The sequence below is a fragment of the Balaenoptera borealis genome, assembly GCF_965194805.1.
Source record: "Balaenoptera borealis genome assembly, chromosome: 5".
Lineage (NCBI taxonomy): Eukaryota > Metazoa > Chordata > Mammalia > Artiodactyla > Balaenopteridae > Balaenoptera > Balaenoptera borealis.
In genome coordinates, this window is record NC_138862.1 from 86,988,096 (window position 1) to 87,005,431 (window position 17,336).

General features: G+C 37.8%; 1 pseudogene across 1 annotated transcript in view; it reads left to right on the forward strand.

Moving 5' to 3' along the window:
• The window catches only part of LOC309629766 (endothelial differentiation-related factor 1 pseudogene), a 424,633-nt pseudogene extending 412,118 nt beyond the window's left edge, over positions 1-12,515 (forward strand). The window contains exon 7 of the transcript XR_014249490.1: positions 1,445-12,515. The product of XR_014249490.1 is annotated as an endothelial differentiation-related factor 1 pseudogene (transcript). The remainder of the gene's footprint in view (positions 1-1,444) is intronic.
• The last annotated feature ends 4,821 nt before the right edge of the window (positions 12,516-17,336 follow it).

The window sequence follows — 17,336 nt, forward strand, 5'->3', positions numbered from 1 at the left end:
AAAGTTTGAGAAGCATTGTTCTAACATATTTACTTTTCATAGTCAACACGCAAATGTATGTGGAATCCCTCTTTCTGGAGTAGTTTTTGAAATAGTAGAAAGAATAAGAGTTTAGGTGTCAGACAGATTGGTGTCAATATTTACTAGTTTTGTGACTTTGGGCAAGTTATTTAAACCTCTTTAAGTCTGGGAGTCTTTATCTGTAAAGATGAGAAAAGATCAAAATGGGGCAGAGAGGAAGCCAAGAGTAACACAAGGCAAAACGTGGCAGGGGAAATGGATTTTGACAAAGGATCTACTAGAATGGAGAGGTGGAGAGCAGAATCTGAAGAATACTCCTTCACCTGTTAACTGGAAATGTATACCTGTACGATTTGGATGACATTTAGGAACTAGAAGAGATAAATTTTGACTGTGGTTTTACTATGCCTTTAAGCAGTTTAAGTTTTGGATAAATGGTCATATACTATCGGAAAGCAACAGAAAGGGTGAAACAGAGGTGACTTAAGGATAGACAATCAATTTAAGCGAAACATTCATATAAGCAAAACAAAAAATTGTCTTACAAAAATATATCTGCATAATGTATCTCTCACAATTACTCTGTGATCAAATTAATCAGATTTTTTCTATATACAAAAGCCTATAATTTTTTAAAATCCAGTTTGCTAAATTCTAATGATTTTAAAAAATTCACCAGGGATATTATCTTTTTCAGGCAGAATAATGGTTTGATCAAAACATCTCTAATTTCTTTGATCTATTAATGAGTCCAAAAATGAGAAAATGAAATAGAGGTTCATCTATTTCAGCATTGATTAAATAGAACAAAAAATTAAAAATTATGTTATTGGAGATACTGTTCAAATAGTTTCCCAGACAGATGATTTTTTTCATATTCTCTTGCCAAAATATGGATGCTGCAAGTGTTTCTTTGAATGGTAGCATGGCAGCAAATATTATTAAGGCAGTGTTTTTTAAATGAGAAGCTAATAATCATATTAATAATGAATTGGAAAATACTCTTCCCACTCTATCTGACATTGTCCTTGTCCCCTTTTTTATTGGAATATCTTGCACAAATACATTACCTAGAGTTCCAGGTGCAGGTAAACAGATGTCTCTAAAATAACATGAAAAAAAAAAAAAGAAAGCCTTACCATTATTTGATGGCTGTTGGGACAAAAATGCAATAATATGCTATATTTTTAATGGATCAGCTTGGGTCAGCTTGGATATTGGCATGGAGACTGTTTTTCTGACCAAAGGAGTCCAATAATGTGAAACCTAATATATCTGAGCAAACCCTTGACAATCCTGTGCACAAAAATTTAAAATAAAATGCCATTACACAATACTGGCACATATGCACATAAAGAAAAACGACAAAAACAACTTTGTGCAACCTAAGGCATTCTGAGATTTTTAAAAAGCTTCATTCTAGGAAGCGGCCGAGCGACGAGGGGACGTAGCGTCGCCGGGTCTCCAGCAGCTGCCCAGGAGCTGCCGGACGGACCACCTGCCCAGTCTGCCCCGCCTGCCCCGCCATGGCTGAGAGTGACTGGGACACGCGACAGTGCTGCACAAAAAGGGCCCCACGGCCGCCCGCCCAGGCCAAGTCCAAGCAGGCCATCTTAGCAGCTCAGAGGCGAGGAGAGGAGAGAATGTGGAGACTTCCAAGAAATGGGCCGCCGGCCAGAACAAACAACATTCGATCCCCAAGAACACAGCCAAGCTGGACCAGGAGACTGAGGAGCTGCAGCACGACCGGGTGACCCTGGAGGTGGGCAAGGTGATCCAGCAGGGCCGGCAGAGCAAAGGGCTGACACAGAAGGACCAGGCGACGAAAACCAACGAAAAGTCACAGGTCATCGTGGACTGTGAGAGTGGCCGGGCCATTCCTAACAACCAGGTTCTGGGCAAGATCGAGAGAGCCATCGGCCTCAAGCTCTGGGGGAAAGCCATTGGGAAGCCGATCGTGAAGGGGCCGAGGGCGAAATGAACACAAAGCCTCGAAATCAGAGCGTTCCGGCTGATCTTGTCTGCCTGGTTCCCCTTGACCACCAGCGCCAGCGTGGGTCTCTTCACGCGGCCACGCGGAACACAGGGCGGTAGCCCTGCCCGGGAACCCCCTCTACCAGTACCTGCTGTCAAACTAACAAACAAAACCTTGCAAAGTGTTTGCTTCTCCTGATTATTTTCCTCCCTGTCCCCGTCCCTCACGTGGGGTGCAGAACGCTGCCTTCCTCTCCCCCGGGGTCTGCCCCGCCATGGGTGCGGCTCCAGGGAGCTCGGAGGGGGACCACCTCGCACAGGGTGGGCAGCCACGGTCTGGGAGAGGAGCTGCGTCTCCAGCCCGGCTCGTAGAGAAGCTAATAAACACTTGTTGCCCTTACAAATAAATAAATAGCTAGCTTCATTCTCACTTTAGCAAATCATCATACTTTGTTTACTCCTTAGAAAAAAGCCAGAACAGAAAAATGATTCAAATAAAAATGTTATATCAGAAACTAGAGGAATAAGAGCAAGATCTATAGCACATATTTCAAAGTAAGGAGATTACAAAAATCTAAAACAATGCATAATTCATGACAAATCTTGGCATATTTGAAATGTCTTTGAATATTAATTGGGTACCCACATAGGAGAAGTTTCTATAAATTCTGTCCTATGATGAACCTATGGAGAACTTTGTATATTTATATAATAATTCAGAAGTGCTGAAAAAACTGAATTGAAAAGTTGGGAGTACCTCATAAGAATGATTTTTGAATCATAAGTACATTTTTTAGATTTTGGAAAAGTGGGAAGGGTTGTATGTTAATGATGATTACAAACTGTTGATATGAGGCTTAAAATTGCCTTAACAACAAATGTCATCATTTATCATTTAATGATATCCACAACATAGATGCACCAGTCATATTGCCACACAAAATCCGTGGACCAAAAGTAATCTCTCTTAGAAGGCTATTCCAGTCTTCAAATCTCTATGTGCTCACTAAATGTTTTGAGATGGAGTTGCCCCATAGCGCATTGGTACATTAATTTTAAACTCTGCAGGCAAGCAGTAGTTAACTATGCAAGTCATGCAATGACTAGGCTGTAGCAAGAAAGTTGCATATGGCAAATAGAATATTTCTTTCTGGAAATATGACTTGTGTAATGATCAACCATATATCTTTGGGGAATCATATTATTGAACTATTAACATCTAAGTAGTATATGTTGAAAAATAGTTTAGATGGAAGTAATTGTTTGTCAGAAAACAGAAGATTTAGACAGTTGGGTGAGCTTAAGATTATATTATCCAAGACAGAATAATTGCTGATAATACTTAATAGATATTGCTGATTATCCTTTACGATAATAAAGAAACCTCTGTTGTGACAGTTAATTATTCCAGGCAGTCATATAAGTCAAGGCAAATCAAATTCTCTTCTAACAAAATTTCTAAGTATGAAGACTGAGATCAAACAGTGATCCCCTTCATCATCACAAACATGTGCCACATTGTTCAGGATCCTGGCTGTATCCGTTTCCTAGGGCTGACATAGCAAAATACTAAACTAGGTGGCTTAAAACAGCAGAAGTGCATTCTCTCACAGGCTAGAAGTCTGAAATCAGGGTGTCAGCAGGGCCATGGTCTCTCTGAAGGCTCTAGGGGAAGATCCTTGTTCGACTCTTCTAGTTTCTTGTGGTTACTGGCATTCACTGGCTTGTTAATGCATCACTCCAATCTCTCCATCTGTCTTCACATGGTCTTCTCCACTCTGTTTCTGAGTCCAAATTTCCCTCTTCTTATAAGGGCATCAGTCATTAGATTAGGGCCCAACTTAATTTGGTATAACCTTATCTTAACTTGATTATATCTATAAAGATCTTATTTCCAAATAAGGTCACATTTTGAGGTCCCAGTGTTATCCTTTTGGGCAATGCAATTCAACCTATAACACTGGCCTAGTGTTAAGTAGTCCAGAAATAGTCATTCACTTATTCATTTACAAATGTTTATTTGTATTCATTGAGTGTCTATTACGTCAGGCACTGTTATGAACAAAACAGACCACGTCCTTACCCTTAAAGAGCATATGGTCTGCATTCAAACCAAATCCTATAGCTGTATATACTTTATATTTTAAAATTATATGTAGTTTATAATTTAGCAAAATCTTTTAATCTGCATTTATGTGATCAGTCTTCATAATATCCTGCCATATATGCTAAGTTAGTAGCTACTTTTTTTTTTTTTGTCATGGGGAAACTGAGGCTTAGAGAGGTTAGTACTTGTTCAAAGCTGCCTATCTGGTAAAAGCAACCAGAGTTGGAACCAGAACTGAGGTAAAAACACAGCAGCATATAAAATGGTGGATTACATCTACCTGCCATTAATAATTAATAACAAGGAGCATTACTGCATATTAGGGTGTTTTACAATTCATCATATAGAAATATGATTAAAAAGTAAAGAACACTAGCTCATAAAGCAAAATTTGTTTATTTTGGCAAATTTATTTTATTTCTAATTATTCATGATACTACAGCAAACATTCTGAGATATAATTTCTAAAAAACAGTGTAACACATTAGGAGTGGTAAGAGGCTGTCGTAGGTTTTCACTGAGGAATAAAGCGAAGCTAGATTTTGATGTGAATTCATAGAATCATAGTTACATCAGAATTTCAGTGTTAATATGTTGAAAGGAATCTTAAAGCTCATGTCATTCAATCCCACATCCCCTCCACAACCGATATCTAAAAAGAAAATTATGGCAATAAAGAATGAACAAACATGAGCATGGTGTAGTTATTCCCCTATAGTTAATCTAAGTAATGGATGATATTTTGTATCTTCTAAACTTTAATGAGTAACAAAAGTATGTCAGTGCTTAATGAACCATCATCATATCTGATGAGGTCATAGTGCTGGCAGGGGGTGGGGAGATGGTGAGACAGTGGATGAGCCCAGATTATATTCCACAGTTGTGTGTGTGTGCGTTTTCAATCTTTCAGACTTGTTTCTGACACACTCACTTTTGAGGAATGCTTGAGCAGACACACAGTTCTTAGCCCCCTATGACAAAGCTGCTTCCAGTGCTGAAACCACCATTAAGAAACAGAGAAGAAAGCATTCAGGACTGAAACCAAGGTGATAGAGACATGGGCTCAAAATCAGCCAAATAAGGCAGATGACAAATGGAAGCATATACTACTCACTTTACAAGCCTCTGCATTATATAGCAGAAATAATGTCATTTTAGTTTGTCAATAAGAGGGGTGAGGGAGGAGAATGAATATGCAGGAGAAGGAACTAGAAAGAAAATTCTGGGAAGATAAGCTGCTGCTCATAGGCAAACAGGGCACATTCTGATTAATTTAAAAAAAGAGAGTTACATGTTTCAATGACAGTGAGTCTTTGGGTCATCTGCATGCACAAGTGGGGACATTTCTTCTTATTCTCCCAATACTAAAAGATTGACTTATGAGCAAATTAGCTACTTTGGGACTATGCATCCATATCTTGCAGTATGGATTTTTTTCATTCTCCTGAAAACAACCAGAGCGGTGTTTTCTTATGAATAACTCATCATCTACTGTGGTCTCTGAGGTCATTTTTGTCATGCATGCAGGGAGCCTATCATTCCCCAGACTGTAGTTGTGTCTCATTAGCTGGATGCTCTCATTTCTTACTCATGCTAAAGGCTTTAAGAAAGATTTCATGCCCCCTTTCCTCAAATCTGAAAATCCCTTAGCATGACTTTTCTGTTGTGTTTTTCTGTCCATAATCCATTTCCCTTTCTGATAACTGCCTTAAGCACATCTCTTAAACTTTTTGCTCATTTTCAGGGGAAGACACTTTTGAGGTGGGAAAATTAGGCAAATGCTACTGAATTCAGCCCTCAGATCCACTGGAACCAGTGAGTCTTCACAGGGGGACATGGCTGAAGTCAGGCCAAAGAGTGCTGGCTCTGAGACTTCTGTTAGAACTTGGGGAAATATAAAGCTTTCTTTCTATTCAGGTTCCTAACCCAATAGGATATTAACTTGGGGCTGCCAGTGCCATTTTCATGCCTGAAAATAAGCCCAGCTATAGAAAAGTAGAGGCAAGAAATGAAGAGTTAAATATTTCTGAAGTTAGTGTTTAAGCACCTGGATTCAGCTATGCCCGAAAAAGACATCTCCTCTGGACTTTTCAGTTACTTTGGATAATTATTTCCCTTTATTCATAAGCCAAATTAAGTCTGGTTTTCTATCACTTTCAGTTAAAAGATTTCTGAGTACTCAAGCACTTAGGACCCAACACAATTAGCCTCAAGTTCCATAACTCTTTACTCCAAAACTGTATACTATCTTCCATTTCCTTTCCTCTGCCCCCAGTCCTACCATGCTCTCCCTGTCAGAATCATATTGATCTGGAAAGGAAGAGGTATTATTTATGGAAGATAATTTATTATAAAGGTATTTCATGCTTATCCTAAAAATATCAATCAAAATAGTAGTGTATGAACCAAAAAGTACAAGACATCTGTTCATCTCCCTCCCCACCTCACGTCACTTCAAAACTTACCCTGTGAGTACATCCAGACGTTTTAAGTTCAAATACAAACGTGTGTGTGTGGTGTTGGGCAAGGGATATAAATTTAAAAGCACATAAACGGCTATTAAAAGAGGAGATACATCCACATTTACTAGTGTCCTCAAAATATAAAATTTTAAACATACGCATGTTTCATATAAATAGTATGATCCTGCTTTAATTAAGAATCACCACAATGCAGCCTCTTCTATAAACCCATCTCACCCCTCAGTGAGAATTTGAGCCATTATTTTCTCTTCTCCTGCAATTCTTTACTTCTTTATTAAATTCTGCTTTACATTACAGATAGCTAGCAACACATATTTGACTCCTCTCCAGATGACAATAACTTTGAAGGCAAGGAATGAGTTTGATTCATCTTTGTATTCCCAGGATTTAGTTCAGTGCTTAATTTATATTTTTAAGTGAATTAATGAGTGTGTGAATGATAAGTGATAAGAGATCTCATTGATAAGTATTCTCTAAAGTTAAAAATTGGCTATGCAGACATTCTCCTGTATTTTAATTTAAGCTCATTCTCTCTGAGTTCCACGTGTATTAGCAGAGACCAGACAATTGATTAGCAAGCCTTTAGTTCCAATTCTTTGGGGAGAGCAGACACTCATCTGAAGTTCATCCTGTCCTTAATCACTATAGAATGATGACGGGGAGGAACAAAATAACCAACTAAGATGCAATTATGATTATCTCCTGGAATTCCCAATATAGACTTCAGTTAGTTAACTAGATCTTTTAGCCTGGACCCTGTGGCTTTCTAACCTTGATCCTCTGCCCTAGCTAATAAAGAACTCTTGGCTTGTTCTGTGATTGCATCTCTATCCAGTAATTTATACCTCATTTTTTCCCCTTCATTCTCTCTTAAGTCCTCTAAGGTTTAGAACTGGAATCTAAGTTTCAGAATGATGGATGGGTATGTTTTAGGGGCCATAGATTTTTATCTGCTTGCTCCGATCTCCTAATATTGCTGGTTCCTGGATTCCCATCACCCTGGCTTCATCAGTTTTTGTTTAATCTTCTCAATACTTTGTCCGACTGCACTACCAACTATTCTTGTTTGTCTCCCACCTTGTAAGGGATGCAATATAGCATAATGGGTAAACAGTCAATGTTAGAATTAAGCCTACATCCAATCCCAGTTCTGCCACATAATGGCTGTGTGATCTTGGGTGAGTTACTTAACTTCTCTGAACCCACATATCTTGTAAAATGGGATTTATAATTATTGTACCTTCTATGTACCTTATAGATAATATAGGGGGTATTTTTAGTGCCCCCTTCCATCTACATTTATTTGTTCCTTGTGTCAGTTATTTGCTTTTTAGCTCTCTTTTAAGTTCCATCTCTTCCTTTTTGTATTCTTCCAAATATAGTTAGCAAGAAGTCTACAAACTTTCTGGACTCTTGCCAACCTTCTTTTGGTTACCTTGTGCAAAAGGAGGCTCTGCTGGCTCTGCAAATGGCTGGGAAGTTGGAAGGAAGAGAGAAGCTGTTGTTTTTCTGCTTCTGGTGGTACATCCAGCTGCAGTAGCTGTCAACTCTGGGATGCAGGAGAATCTATGGCAGTTTTAGTAATATTCAGCAGGACTGCAGATGTTGCTTGGTCCAACAATCAGCAGCAATGGCCATGCCTCCAGAATATCTGTTTTCATTTACCAAAAGTTAAGAACATGACTTTGATGCACATATAGACTGAACATTGTCTAATATTTTATTTAATTTAGTAACTAATAAGCAAACCAGCGAGATGGAAAGGCTGGTGCAAAGAAGATAATTTGAAAATGGAGAGTTATACAGTCAATCACACAAAAGAATGATTAAAATGAATTTGCTAATAGATACAAAACACCTACAAGGCAATAAACTATAACCCTTAGTGTTATCTTTGCAACTGAACAGAAATTATTTGCATTCCTACCAGACACACATCTATAAATTAGCATGTAACATGTATCTTCACTAAGTCTGGACAAAGGACATTCTCCTAAATATCCTAAGGTGAATCTGTTAAACACTGTCCTCATAAGATAGTGGAAAAAATATACGCTGCCCGATTTTTTGCTTCATTTCTAATTTTTGGATAAAGCTTTTGCAAGTGACAAAAGGATACATTCCACCCCCATCACCAATCCATCTATAAACAGATTGTTAAACCCAGGAACTTCTTCAAATAGGTAGTCTGGCTCCATTGCTGTTTAAATGCTATGTGGAATGTTAGTGCATATTTAGTATGTGGTCAATAATAGGTGAGAGTAATAATAGTTGCCACTATTTTTTGAAATTATACATGAATAATCAATTAAATAGATATAATTTAGAGGTATTTCTTTCATCTCTGCCCCAGTTTTAGGACCTGGTTCCTCTTACCCTGTCCAGTTCATTCTAATTAGTTATGCGATGTCCTGGAACATCACATGGATGAGTACAGAAGTAACTGGTGACTTTTCATAAGTAATTAGGTTGACAAGGAAAGAATCACTTTCTCATTCATTTGTCATTTTGCTGAGTCTTTAGGAAATGCAACTGTAAAATCAGTACCAGATGGTAGAGCTATGGCTAAGATGGTACTGTGCATTTGCCCAGAGACAGTTACCTTCTCAATTGGCCAGCAAGGTGCCGCCATGCTGCTCCAGCTTCTCACCACATTTGTGTGGCACTGAATCTAGTTCCATAATTTCTAGCAAAGAGCGGATACAGACAGGATAGCATCTGGAACACATTCTTGTTTGCCTAATAAGGAAGGATGATTAACCCTGGATTGGAAAGATTTAAAAAAAATGTTTGAAAATTCTTGACCCATGGCTCTATATTTAATTCAGGAGGACTGGCTCAACGTGGACATGAAGAAATCTATTAAATGGTAAGAAACCACTCAACTCTCTGCACTGAATTACAGAATGTTGGCCATTCTTCTCTAACAATTTATTTCAGGGCATTAAAGTCATCAGCACTTTCTTTTAGTCTGACTCTAATAGATTTTTAGACCCTTTGTCTCTTATCAGTCCAACCCCCATAGCTGAGTAAACTTAATCACCACGTAGGGCTCAATGTATTTGTGTGTATAACCTTCTCTCCTGAATTTGACCAGCCCCATTCCTAATCAGGCATATAATTCAGCAAATCCAAGATTTCCAGTTGGAGAGCTCATTACCAGATTTGCCTTGATGTTGGTTTTACATTGATGCATGATATGATTTCCAGCATACAAAGCAATACCAGCAACTAAACCTCAACTTTGATTGCCTGCTCAATTCCCAACTTCAATAAGGATGAGAGAATCCTGCCTTGTTTCTTAGAATTAGAGATTTCTCCCACACCCAGTCTTGTTGCTAGTTCATTTTCTGTACAGACAGACTTCCTAGAATTCAACTGTTTTCCTAGATTTGGAACAATGTCAGCTGCTAGACAACTGTGATCATTCCTCCCCTGCCTATTCCTCCATGCTTGTTATTTTGACCAACTCGGAAGAATCTCTGTAGTGAGTCCCTGGTTCTGACCCCTTTTTTGTCCTCTCGCATGAGCTCCATTTAGACACTGATGATTTCCATAGGGAAAAGAAGAGTAATACTGAATATTTGTACACGGTTTATGGTGTGTAGAATCCTTAAACATGGGTTGCCTAAGTAACATAAATGAATGATTCAATCTAGATAAGGAGTTGAGGATCAAAATACTGTGCAGTTCTAGGGACCATCATTAACTTGGAATACATGTGGATGGCATCTTCTGGAATCACGCAGAGTGGTGGTCCTGATGGGGTCATATGCCACACACAACAGTTACCAATTCTTTTTTCTTTTTAAAGAAACTTAGGAATTCCTTTTTTTTAATTGTACAATTTTTTTTAATGTTGGCAATTTATTCAAAATGTTTACAATACTATGCTGGCTAAAGTAAATATGTCAGTCAGCAGGATTTGGCCCATAGGCCACCAGTATGAGTCAGACACTGAATGGTCTCTAAAGCTGAAGACTGTGGGAGGGGAGGCAAGTTGTGTTCTTCAAACTGTCCCCTTTGTCATGTTGAAAAATTGGAAACATATTCTAATATTGTCTGATATTCTCACCTAAGATTTTTCTATCTTATTGCATTCTCATAGTCATTGACATTTTTTTCAGAGTAAAATCTTCTTAGTTTTTAATTATTCAATATTTTAACCTTTTAAAATTGCTCTATTAGCAGTTTATGCAGTATCTTATCAACCATCACTGTAGGTTAGCTACTGTACTTTGACAAAAACTCATCATATATGGGTGTATTGTATGTAGCAGGACCATCACTGAATTCTGACTGGCTGAATTTGTTTCTATTTCTTTGCAAAGTCTGATAGTCTTGTACATTTATAAGAGTACAGGTTACACTAACCACTCTTGCAGAGAAGTAATAATGTATAGTTTTGTTAATGCATATTACGTAACATGGAAATTCAAAACTTTGGACCTAATAGTGTTTCTTAAGGTCTATTAGAAGACCTGTAGTTTAACAATGTCTTTACACTTGGAGCCCTAGGGTAGTTCTCAATTTTCCCTCCAATGTACCCCTAAATGCCATAAATCTGGGGGTTCGGCCCATAACTACTCACCTTAAGCTTAAAATACCTTTGCCATTTCATGTTTTATCTATAAAAAATAATATGGGTTTTGCTTTACAATCCATAAGACGCCTATGTATAATCAGGTAACCATGGATAAAATAGATTAACTCAGAATTTAGGAATAACAGTGTTTAGGTGTGGGCTGTTTTTTCTGAAAAAAAAAAAGCTGTGTTCTCACTATCTGTCATACTGAAAATTTACTAGAGTATGAAGTGGGGAGCCAGATATTAAAGTGAAACTTTGTTCCCTTTCTGAGGCAGGGATCAGCTGTACTCAGAACTTAAAGCTATCCTTAGATTGGGAGACTGGGACACCTAATGTGACTTAGCACATTTCTCCTGAGAGTCAGAGATGGACAGATGCTCAATATAGTTTCCTTGTCATTATAATATCCTTCAATATGCAAAACTTTTTGAGGGGAGCCAAAGTGAATAAGTAGTTAAAAGATTTCCTGAAAAACTAATGAGCCCTTTCTGGTTTTGACATTCAAAATTATTTTTAAAAATAAAAAAAAATTTTTTTGTTGGGTTAGTGTAGCCCCAACAAAGGTCTGCTGGTTGGGAAACCTAACAATTGCCCTGTTATCCAAAAGTAACTTACCATGAGGAAAAAGGAAGGTGGATTGGGCCCAGACATTTGTGGCTTCAGCACTACATTGGGCTGAAACTTGAAAGCTTGTCCAGATTCATCTACCAGGCATGCAGTCATATCTAGGGGAGCAGTGGCTGATCTTAGAAGCACAAACTAAGACAGCAATAATCTTGGAGGCAAGCATGAGACACCATTGCACCCTGTGCCAGCAAGGGTGTCACTGTGCCTGGACAAGTACCTTTGAGATTAGAATCCCACAGCAACATGTGGCCGTCCAACCAATGGTGCTAATAGGTTAACTGGGTTTTTACATTTCTTTGCTTGGCATTTGGAGAAGGGACTAATCCCCATGGACAGAGTAGGCCCTAGAGTGGTTGAATGAATTAGAGGAGGGCTGCAGAACATGAACAATTGATTTGAAAAACAAAAAGTGTACCTATTTGTAAAGCGTATCTGTATTTGTACTGTAAGTTGGTAAAGGAGATCATGCCAGTTACTTGTAGAGGACCTGAATAAACTCCAGTCATGGGACGTAAGCTGCCCATGGCCATATGCCAGTCTGGAAGTGATATGGGACATGCCTGGGGAGAGATCCAGGATTCCTTTTACACAAGGTGAAAGGCCCTAGACTCTGAGAAGAACCTGGGGATGCTTGGAAGAATCAGTAGAGAAGAAGAGAGTAGCACCCCTCTCCTGCACCCAGAGCAAGGGAGGGCATCCAGCAGACAGGACATCCATAGAAGAAGTTGGCTCAGCCAGACAGAAAGCAGCTGAACTAAGCATCCATGCTAAGGCTGGGCAGCAGCAGTCACGCAGAGGTGACCAGCTTCTTACATATTCAGCCTCCAGAGCCATGTTTGTGTTGATCTCCATCCTCAAGAAAGAACATCTGAGGTCCACATCAGCTAGTGAAAGATTAGAGCAGACAGGACTCACCCTCTGAACTTGAGTGAGCCCCCTTGGGACCCTTGAACATATCAGGAGCCACTAGAAAAGCCTGGACATCCTGATAGAGTTGGCAGGTGGTGATCTCAGAGTTGTCATACTCTGGAGTTCTGGTATAGGATGACATTGTTTCTACTCCACAGTGATGCATCTAGACATTTCTGCATAAATGCTTATTTAGTGTAAAATGTCTTCATCTAAAGAGTATAGTAAAATTGACATTCCAGGAAGATACTTCAAGGAACCACTGTCACTCTACTTTCCTCTTAATCCCCTACCCCTATCTTGCCCCTCCCCCTTCCCTTTCCCTACTGATAACCACTGGTTTGCTCTCTACGTCTGTGAGTCTTTTCCATTTTGTTATATTGACTAGTTTGTTCTATTTTTTAGATTCCACATATAAGTGAAAGCATACGGTATTTGTCTTTCTCTGTCTGACTTATTTCACTTAGCATAATACCTTCCAGGTCCATCCAAGTTTTTGCAAATGGCAAAATTTCATTCCTTTTTATGGCTAAGTAGTATTCCATTGTATGTATGTGCATATATATATAATCTTTTTTATCCATTCATCTGTTTATGGGCACTTAGTTTGCTTCCATATCTTGGCTATTATAAATAATGCTGTTATGAACATTGGGGTGTATGTATCTTTTCGAATTAGTGTTTTTGTTTTCTTCAGAAATATACCCAGAAGTGGAATTCCTGGATCATATGGCAGTTCTATTTTTAGTTTTTTGAGAAACTTCTGTACTGTTTTCCATGGTGGCTGCACCGATTTACATTCCCACCAACAGTGTACGAGGGTTCCCTTTTCTCCACGTTCTCGCCGTTTGTTATTTGTGATCTTTTTGATGATAGCCATTCTGACAGGTGTAAGATGATATCTCATTGTGGTTTTGAATTGCATTTCTCTGATGATTAACAATGTTGAGAATCTTTTCATATGCCTGTTGGCCATCTGTATGTCTTCTTTGGAAAAGTGTCTGTTTAGGTCTTCTGCCCATTTTTTAATTGGCTGGTTTGTTTTTTTTGATATTGAGTTGTATGAGCTGTTTATATATTTTGGATATTAACCCCTTATTAGTCATCTGTATCAAATTCAAATCATTTGGAGATATCTTGTACAATCAAAAAGTTATTTCCAGGGAACCTTTCTGCAAAATCAGTTTGTGGTTAAAAAAAAAAAAAAAAGAAATTCAACCTCTTTCTGAAATCAGTTTGTGTCAGAGAAAATTTGTAAAAATCATTGGCTACTGCTAATAGCAATCTTGGATGCTATGGATGTCATTTATGCAAATGCATTATAAGTAAAGTGATGAGAAGGAACAGAGAGAGGTCTTTCCAAAAGAAAAAAAAAATAGAAGTGATCAAATAGAAAACAGAAGTATTAAGAATTATAGTATGGTAAACTAGATGCACTAGATGAAGACTTGCTTTGACTGCATTCCAATTCTATGAGCTACAGAATGTATGAAGAATGATATGGTGAGAATCCTAGTCTCTAGTACTCCATCTCTTTCAGGCCAGAACATTTTCAACTCTCTTCCCTCCTTCACTGATACCTCAGAGCTGTTAGTAAGGCTTTTTTTTTTTCCTCCTTCTAAATGCCTCTCAGACCATCTCTTGTCAGTACTTTCCAGCCTGACTCCCTGTCCCCGCTCTGGAGATCCCCTAGGGGTCCACTTTATCCTCACTGTAAGATATGAAGCCAATCCTGCCATTAGACTAGGGGAATTTAAACAGGCATAGCCAAATAGTTTAATGTTTCATCCTCAGGTGAACCTGTACAGATTCTAAATCCTTGAGGAACTAGGGGACCAAGCAGGCATCAAGGAACAAGCGTGGAACAACGGGAATAGTACAGGCCAGGACTTCCCTCAAGCCTTCCAGGGCATGGATTCTGAACTCCAACACCAGTCTCCATGACTGGATCCCTACCATGATTTTGGCTTTATTAAACTTAAAAAAAAAAAAAAAAGATCAATGTCATACCACTATTTCTTGAGCGGTATCTTTATACCTCTTGCTGTGTGTAAAGCACTTTACATACATTTATCTCATTTAATTCTCATAAGATATTACTTGCCCAAAGTCTGACAACTAGAAAGAAACCAAGTCTGGATTTGAACCCAAGCTTATCCAACTCCAAAGCCCAACTCCAGGTGTTGAATCTTCCTCACTTAAATCCACTTTGAGTTTGTTATCACCTCATGTCCAGATCACTGCAAACAGCCTGGTAACCAAGGTCCTTGCTTCAGTCCTCTCCCCTACTCCAAGCTGTGTCATCTGTCCCCAGAAATACTGTAGCTTCCTCCTGGCCTCCTTTCTGAGCAAAGATCAATATGGAAAGAATTAAAATCAATATGGGGACCAGAGGTCAGCGTGTGCTTCATCCCATTACATTCTTCAATATCAGACTTTGTTCAGGGTCCCCAAACAGAGTTGCTGTAGTTCTCAGATATGTTTTACCTAGAATGGACAAGCGAAAAATGACAATTTTATGAAATAATAAATAATTTCCCCCTATAAAATATGTTCTTTATGAGATCATTCTTTGTTATCACTTAGATTCTTTCAACAGTTTCTTGTGAGATTAATTTATACAATTTTACCAGCTAAAAGCATGCTGATGCCAAATTTTCAGTGGAGATGACACAACAGAATCTGGAATCCACCATAGCAGAAGGTTCAGAACCAACAATCAGTATTGCTTTTTAAGCTTATAAAAAGCATGAAGCCTCAAACGATGAACAAACGGCACGGGCTTTTTTTCCATGGCCAATTAGGGTGTAGGTTTATTTTTAGTAAACAGTCCCAAAGGGACTTTTGAAGGAATAGGCACAGAGTACTTATGACTTTTCCTTTCACTTAAAACAAACAAACAAAAACCTTTTACTCTTAACCACATTAAAAAATTTTTAAATAACAGGAGAGAAAAAAATCGCTTACAATTCTACTCCCTAATACAATGACTATGAATATCTTTATGCATTTCTTTTCATCATTTTATTATTTTTTCCTTGTTGAAATAATAATGCTCTTAAAGGATGCAAACAGGCAATTCATAGAAGAAAAAAATATAAATGGGCAATAAGCATGCTTTACTGGTAATCAGGAAAATTGAAATTATAAGGCATCATTTATTGGCAAAAATTCAAGAGACTGAAAATATTCACTTTTGAACAGGCACTGCTATATTCCATTTGTTGGAATATATAATGGAAAAAGGGTATGGGGGGCAATTTGCAGTATCTATTAAAATTCTATTTTGAGGTATCATCCTTCAGAAATATTCATACAAGTGCAAAAAGATATATGTGCAATAATGCTCATTGAATAATTGTAGAGTTTTTAAAAAAACAGATATCATCTAAATTTGCATCAGTAAGAATGGTTACAACATGTTCATCCCGGGGAATTCCATAGATGTTTAAAAATGTGATGCAATGATAATAATAGCAATGTCAATTATGGAAAAGATTTCCAACACATATCATTAAGTAATAAAATCATGTTGTAGAACAATAGATTTAATATAATCTCATACTTAAAAAATGAAACATGGAAATATATAGAAGGTAAGAAGGGAAATGCACCATGGTATTGATAATGATTACATCTGGAAAGAAGAGTAAAATTAGAGAGAGTCATAAAGAGTTATTATTACTTCTTAGAGTTTTTTTAATTTTAATAATGAGATTATATGCATGTATTTGAATTTTTATATAATTATTGTCTTTGTTGTGGAATTTTTTAAATGTTGGAACAAAGAAATTATAATATTCATATAATTTTAAATTTCATCAGGTTCATTTAGCATTATACCCAAGCATTTTTCCTGCTTTTAATAACCAATATTTTAATAATATGCAATATTTCATCCAGTGAATGTACCACTTTCCATAGTAATTCCTCTCTTGCTGGACTTTTACATTGTTATCAACTATACATAATGTTGCAATATACACCTCTTTTAGAGATAGGATTTTTTACTTTACTTTGAAATGAATTTCTATGGGTTAGAACACCAGGATAGAACTATTTTGTGGAAGGTTAAGAATCCTATTACGGTGAACAGTCCTATTGAAGCCAAGAGCAAGACCTTATTGCTCTCAACCCCTGCTGCCAAGGAGTCTCCTCTACAAATAGCAAAGGCTCTGTTTTATTTGGTCAGTTTTTCCCTTTGTACCATTAAGTGACTTTGATCTTAAATTATAATCAATTAATATTTCTGCTATCTCAAATTTTGTGGCCAGGCCCAATTTCAAAACAGTAAGGTAAAGCAAGGAGGCAGGAAGGTAGCTTGTTTTCATCATAATGTGCCAGCACAAAGACTCAGACATCAGCTACTACTTGCTGTTCCAGAGAGAATTCTCTGGTTGGTGAGGACTATGCTACAGAACGTCTTTTCCCAGAAAGTGAAGCTGCATGACATCCAGAGCTATGTCATAAAAAGCAATATGGCTTTCCCTGCCCCACCTTAATACTTGCCCTTGGAAGTCAGCCACCACATAGTGGTCACCTCACCACATAGTGAGGAAGCACATTATTATTTTTTTTTTTTTTTTAAATCCTACTACATTCATTTATTTATTTATTTATTTATTTA